Genomic DNA, 6,526 nt, shown 5'->3' on the forward strand with positions numbered 1-6,526 from the left:
AGTGACAGGCTTATTTCAAAACCCAATTATATCTGTTCATTCCCTTTTGCTAATTAAAGCAAAAGGCATCAAAATCTCTCCTAACGATGTTCTAATCAATACGTGTTAGTGACCTTCCCCAGGCAGTGCTGCATCTGGACTAACGCTTCACCGCAAACCAGGTGCATACTGTAACTAGTTCCACCGGCACAGACTGTAAAGTCCCGACACAATCACCATTCGGGCTATGATTACCTAGAAAATAATCCTACATATGTGTCCACAGATGCCAACCCTGCCAAGATGTCCTAGTCCAGAACCCCCCAACCCAATAAACAGGCTATTCAAAACTCAACGCAACCGCAGGGGTCAGCAGCTCCTGGCACCCACCTCCCCCCGACTAAGCTCCAGAAAGCGGGCACGCACACTCAGGCCGTGCTCGCCCACTAGGAAGAGGTGGGTATCTCCAGGGACGATCCCGCTGCTGCCAGCAGCGACGTGCGGCAGCCTGGGGTCTCCCGCTAGTTGCTGAGAGCAGCTGGACCCTGAGTGGCCAGGACCGTCCACTTCCAGGCGTGGTGCTCTCGGGCACCAGCATCCTCAACCGAAGGAGGCGAGGGTGGCAGCAGCGCATCGGTGCGCTGGGGAAAACAGGGAGTGGGCGGGCAGCCACGGACACCACCGCCCGGACTAGAAACCCGCCCCCACCGGGCAGCTCCCCGCCTGGGCGCCCGCGTTCCAGTCGGAGAAGCCAGGCGGTCGGAAGCGCCCCGACTGCGTGCAGGGCTGCGTGGGGCGCCCGGGGCGCCGCTTCCGCGCCGAGAGCCCGGGCCCGCGGGGAAACGGAGGCCCGCCGGGTCCCCGGGAGCCCGGCTCGCGGAGCGAGCAGGTGACGGCGGGGGCAGGGCGGCTGCGACGCCGCGCGGGCGGCGGGCGGGTGTCGGGCGAGTCTGGGCGGCGTCGGGAGGGACCGGCGAGCGGGGGAGGGGCTGAGGCGGGGGGAGGAGGGAGGAGGAAGAGCGAAGGGCCCTGGCGGGACTCCCGGCGCCCAGCTGCCCGGCCCGAGCCCTCAAGCCACCGCCCCCAGGCCCCGCGCAGACGCTGGACGGTCCCCGCCTCCAAACCTCCCCCCCCCGGCCCGGTCAGAGAATAACTTACCCGTTTGCCGACGCAATCGCTCCTGCTGGCCCCTCTGACGGACTCCTCCGGCTCGTCGTCTTCCGGTGATGAAACCGGAAGTCCCACCCCTACCCAAGAGGAAAACGGAAAGCCGAAGGAGTCAATCTAAGGAAGGGGAGACGCGCGTCAGGCTGAGAGCCTGGCGGCGTCTGACCGGGAAGGCCACCTGGCACTTCCAGCGGCTCCCCGAGCGGGTAACCCCCGGGCGATCCCGCCTCCTCCCTCTCCATCCCTCCTCACTCCACCCCTTCGCTCGCCCGCCCGCGGTAAAGAACCCCGAGGGCGGTGCGGGAGAAACGGACGCGCCCGGGCCGGGCGGGAGCCGGAGGCCTGCGGGCCGGGCGGCCGGCCTCCGCCTCCACCGGCCCAAGCGATGCCCGGCGCCTCTGAGGCCTCCTCTAACGGAGCGAGGTTTTCCTGCTGTGCCAGGCGCGTGCGCACCTCCGGGTTAGGAGAACAGCCTCTGGATGCTCCTAGCAGGGGTCCTCAGAGTCGCAGACCCTAGGAAGCCACGAGCCGAATTCGGATTCTAACGGGTTCTAATGAAAAATGCAGGAGGATCGGGGTCCAGTTCTCAGAAGAGGGGGCTGGGCTGCGCTGGGCTGGGCTGGTGTCTGGCTAACACAGAGGCTGAGGGAGGGATGCGCTGGAATGAACATGTGGAGCGAGAAGAAGCCCAGACCAGGTTCTTTGTGTGTCTGTGGCCGACTGCCTTCCTCCAGCTGCAAGTGCAGAGAACGTGTGTCACCACAGGGCTCTTGCACTGTCCAGCACACACTCACGCAAGGTTTATTTTTATGAATACAACGTAAAACCAAGAACATTCCCAGTCCTCGTTATCTTCCATAAGAGCATCTACCAAATCTAACTGACAGTCCAAACCTGGACAGTCCCAAACCTGACATGTTGCCCTCCTTCAATACGATGACGTCCCCTCCTGATCATGTCACTATATACTCCCAGTAAGTATACTGGGTGGTCATCTTTATCCATGTGCATATGCTTCTTTGGTAAAATTTTTTAAAGCAAATACTTAAATTTCTCTATCCCCAACCTCTTTGTCTTCTTATTACTAGTTAATTGGTCTTCTGGCTAATCACTGGGCGGATTTCTGTCATCCCTCTGAATGTAATCTATCCGGAAAATACTTCCTATCTGGCTCCCAAACCACAGCAAGACCCAGGTAGCCACATGGCTTGGGTTTGGGTAGAAAACGTGGACCCATCAATGAGAGCTGGGGAGACCCATCATGACCCGGGGAGGCAGAAAACCACGGCTCTGGACTCAGGCATCCCAGGGTTGGAATCTCCTAGATTCAATGACCTCATTCGTCCTCCTCCTCTCCTCACCTGGTGGCAGCTGAATAATTGACCAAGACACTGCAGGTCTCAGAGATTCAGCAGGAATGCAGATCAGCAAATACATCTTCTTATTTAGTGACTTGGTAAAACTGATGTTCCCTTGCTCAGAAATGGTTATATTTTACAACCAACTTTTGTTAATTGACTACTATGAACACCCTTGTTAAAATATAAATTGGCGTCAGAAACCTCGTGTACAGTTAGTCCTTGGGACCTCTGCCAAATACATCAGGTAGGTCCACGGAATCCGAAAACCTCACAAGATTCAACCAAATCTGGCGAGCATGGACTGTGCTTAAATAGTGACGAGTACCAAACACCTGCGAATATTTAACCAAGAGGACTTGATGTTGTCCAGCACCAGAGAAGAAGTGGCTCCTTATGGATGCCTCAGCGAGGCTGATGCCACAGGTGGGTCCCGTTTCTGTGACAAGAGGCAGGGTAAGCTGGCCCCATGATCCAGCCGTTTTAGAGATGACGCAGCAAGCTTTAAAACTGACGTTTCAAGCACCCACAAAGAGATGGAATGTGTGGCACTTTGTTTTTATTTGGAATCATAAGAGAAACATTTTTAATAAACCCTTAACTTCTTCTCCATTAATGCTATTTAAATAGTGAATTCATAAAGACTGAAGTGATTTGTTTACTTATACTTAGCTGTAGAAAACTTACGTGCTTTTGTTTATTTGTTTACACCATCAAATCCAATCAAGCCAAACAAGATGGTCGACTGAAATGACTGATGAATGCAACCTGAGCTGACAGCTTTAAATTTGGGATGTGTTACTGATGTCAGGTTGATCAGTTCTCTGTCTAAAATTGATGCTATTTAAAGCTTTGAACAATTTAGATGTAGTCACTGAGTAAAATCCCAACGGGGTGAGAGAATTCCATCAGGGCTGATTCTGCTGTGGTGAATTTCCACGTGCGCAGGTGTCAGAGGGAGAGTGGCCTCTCCCGATGGGGTAGTGAGACAGAACAGGATGCAGGAGGGGCGGTGGGCTGGCGTCACTCACAGCAAAGGTAAAGAGGCTTAGAATAAAGATAGACGCATCTTCTCACAAGGAATCCCAAATGGCATAAGAGTGTGAATATTGGTCATTTCTGTTTCAAAACTTTTCAAGAAAGGAAAAAGTGAAGGGGAGGCAAGAAGTGAATATGTATCACGCTTCAATAACTCATCTGAAAATGAACCCCCAGGGAAATCATGGTAGTCGGTGGGGTAGACCAATGTTTTTATTAACAATATAAAAGGAATGTGTGGTGAAAGCAACGGTGACATAAGTACTGACAGTCAGTGGATGAATGATTATGTGTCCTGAGCACCTCAGGACACAGCAAACTAGAGCAATTCCACCAATCAAATGGCAAGAGAAGTCTAATCGAAGAACCCTCCTTGTGCTGGAAGGGCAGAATGAGTCCAGTCCGGGGACTACTGGGGCCAGACTTGGGGAAATCAAGTTGTTGAAGGTAGCTGTGACTTTAGAGAGGTGTGCAACAGAGACATTAAGCCATTTCCAGTGTCTCTACCTTTAAAATAGTTTATTACTGGTCCAAATGTCCAAAGACGTATTAAAGAGGGAAAATATTGTTTACTGGACAGAAATTCTCTGGATATTTAGATTCTATTCCTGTCCAGGGATGTGAGAGAGGGGATATGTCAGCAGCTCAGATGTAAGCTGGAAGGTTCCCGTCGTTGTTAATGCAGCTTAGCCGTCTCTAGGAAAAAGGCAGCAAATAATTGGGATCCTTCTATGTAGTTCCACCTAACAAAAGAAGAAATAAAGAGAAACTGTTATTTCCATTCAAATAATGGAGGAAAAGTAGTCTACAATTTAAACAGGAAGATTTGATGACATAAATTCAATCTAAAATATGCAGCATGTCGGAAGGTTACTGATGTGGACACCCTGTGGTTTGCACACTGAGAGATCAGCCCCCTCAAGAACCTGCTCACTGTTGATTTTCTCCTTCTGCGCGTGCTCTCCATCGTCCACAGTGCCCAGCGGGAGCATCATCACACTCTTTTGGATAACATCCTGGAATATATTGGCAATTGGTGTGGTTGATCCATCCCGGATCATATCTGGTTCTGTTCCAAACACTGAAACACAGGAAAAGAAGGCATTGAATAAATTAATGAGAAGACTACCCCCAGTGATCTCCGCAAATGTCGTGTTCACTTTATCTTTCTTTCTTTTTTTTTTTTTTTCCCACCATGAAATTTGGTGGCTGGGATAAGTAAGCGTCCTGATATCATGCAATTTATATTCTAAAATAGTCAATAGAGTCAAGAAGAAAACTGTGGTTGCCTTATTTACTATTATCTACTTTCAAAAAATATTTTTAAATAATATTTTAAAGTAACGTTAGACTTACAGAAAAGTTGCAAAAGTAGTACAGAGAGAGTTCTCATATATTCCTTACTCTGCTTTCCCTAATGTTAACATCTTACATAACTATTGTACAATTATCAAGAATAGGAAATTAACATTGGATAATATTATTAACTAGACTCAGCCTTTATTTGAATTTCACTCTTTCCCTTCTGCTGTACCAGGATCCAATGCAGAATCCCACACGGCATTTTGTCATTGCTCCTTAGTCTCCTCTTGTCTGTGACTGTTTCTCAGTCTTCCCTTGTCTTTCATGACCTTGACCCTGCTGAAGAGTACTGATCAGTTGTTTTGTAAAATGTCCCTCAGTTTGGGTTTATCTGACGTTTTTTCACGATTGGAAGAGGTCATGTGTTTTTGGCCAGAGTACCACAGAAGATGTACCTACCTACTTTTATGGTTGCTTCACGAATTAAGTATTAGAAACACTAATATTAAATATTAGGAACACATTTCTTTGGTGTTTTGTGTTTCTTTTGTAACCAACATATGAATAAATCGCTGTACTCAACTTTCACCTGAATGTTGCAGTGTTTGTACTCAACTTTCAAGGTATCCCAGGAAACAGTTTTAATGGATATCCTGGGGTCTAGAAAGAGATGAGTTGAAACCTTCTAGGCTATAGGGAAAGTTGCCAGAGATGGAGTGGGAATGAAAAATAAATGAAGACACAAAAGAGAACATGCCGTGTCTTCTGGATCCACAGAGCAAGGCGTGAATGTGAATAAAGATGATGTACACTCGTGCATTGCTTAACGACAGGATACATTCTGAGACATTCATCGTTAGGTGATTTAATTGTTAGATGGTTTAATTGTTGTGTACTCACACAAACCTAGGTGGTATAGCCTACCACACGCCTAGGTGATATGGTGCTAATCTTATGGGACCACTGTCATACATGCAGTCCGTTGTTGACGAAAAACTCATTATGTGGCAGACGACTGTCCTTTGTTGGCAGGACTGGTTTAGCACACAGACAGACAAAAAGGTGCCTTATGCATTCCTGCATTTTCCTGTATTTCATGTCTTTACTGTTGAATTTGACATTTCAATCACACATCTCTCTTCAGCTGGCATTCCATTCAACTTCCTAACTCTTCTTCCTCTTTTCTTCACCCCCAAATTTTACTGGTAAAATACTGCTACAATTGAGGGCAGTGGGGATGATTGTGTAGAGAAGTATGGCTCTCGGTGTTGGACTTGTCCTCTAATTTTTGACGTCTGTGTCCCTTGTACTCATAGACGCAGAGAGTTAGTGCTCCAAGGAGGTCTGGAGGCCATTAAACCCAGAGCTCTGTGACCGGGAAGAGCAAGTCCCCACAGGGCAGCCCGGTGCCAGCTTGCTCGCTCCACTACAGTTTAGCTTCTTCATTTTTAACCCCAGAGGACTTCCTTTACTTTCGTGCAAGTTCAGCTGTGCTTTTAAAAGTTTTTATGTATCGGCCAATATTTCCATGAGTTTTGCAGAAGGAGGGTTGGGAGGTTTCCAAGTCCATCATTTTCCCCCAAATTCAGGTCTCCAGAACGTGAGTTTGAACCCTGGCTTCGCTACTTCTAGCTGAGTGCCCTCCAGCAAATTATTTAATCTCTTCTCGCCTTAATCTGCAC

The 6,526-nt window shown here is 48.7% G+C and overlaps 1 long non-coding RNA gene across 1 annotated transcript; it reads left to right on the top strand.

Moving 5' to 3' along the window:
* The first annotated feature begins 1,228 nt into the window (after positions 1-1,228).
* LOC138922195 (uncharacterized) lies at positions 1,229-5,432 on the top strand. The gene is made up of 2 exons (XR_011435263.1): positions 1,229-2,120; positions 2,235-5,432. It is a non-coding gene; the product is annotated as an uncharacterized lncRNA (long non-coding RNA).
* Positions 5,433-6,526: the final 1,094 nt, after the last annotated feature.

The sequence above is a fragment of the Equus caballus genome, unplaced genomic scaffold (genome assembly GCF_041296265.1).
Source record: "Equus caballus isolate H_3958 breed thoroughbred unplaced genomic scaffold, TB-T2T haplotype2-0000608, whole genome shotgun sequence".
Taxonomy (NCBI): Eukaryota; Metazoa; Chordata; class Mammalia; order Perissodactyla; family Equidae; genus Equus; species Equus caballus.